Genomic DNA, 648 nt, shown 5'->3' with positions numbered 1-648 from the left:
TGGAAAAGGAGAACTGTTATTGAGGATCTGAAAAATCATCAAATTGATTCTTGAAGCAAGAAAAAGCAGTGATTCAAAATAAAAAAAAAGAAAAAAAAAAGAGAAGATATAGAAGAAAAAGAAAGAAATAAAGTTGTGATCCAAGGCAAAAAGAGTGTGCTTAAGAACCCTGTACACCTCTAATTGGGGACTCTAGCAAAGCTGGGTCATAATCTGAAAAGGTTCACCCAAGTATGTGTGTGTGGCATATATGTATCCGGTGGTAATACTGGATGACAGAGTGCTTTGGGCCACAGCCAAGACTCATGACATAGCTATGTTCAAGAATCATTATACTTAACTATGAGAATCAATAACACTATCTGAGTTCTGAGTTCCTATAGATGCCAATCATTCTGAACTTCAAAGGATAAAGTGAGATGCCAAAACTGTTCGGAAGCAAAAAGCTACTAGTCCCGCTCATCTAATTGGAGCTGAGTTTCCTTGATATTTTTGACTAAGTCAACTGATGAGCGGATAATTTATACGCTTTTTGGCATTGTTTTTAGTATGTTTTTAGTATGATTTAGTTAGTTTTTAGTATATTTTTATTAGTTTTTAGTTAAAATTCACTTTTCTGGACTTTACTATGAGTTTGTGTGTTTTTCT

Source organism: Arachis duranensis, chromosome 9 (genome assembly GCF_000817695.3).
Source record: "Arachis duranensis cultivar V14167 chromosome 9, aradu.V14167.gnm2.J7QH, whole genome shotgun sequence".
Lineage (NCBI taxonomy): Eukaryota > Viridiplantae > Streptophyta > Magnoliopsida > Fabales > Fabaceae > Arachis > Arachis duranensis.
The sequence above is the reverse complement of the archived record's forward strand: the minus strand, read 5'-3'. Positions refer to the sequence as shown.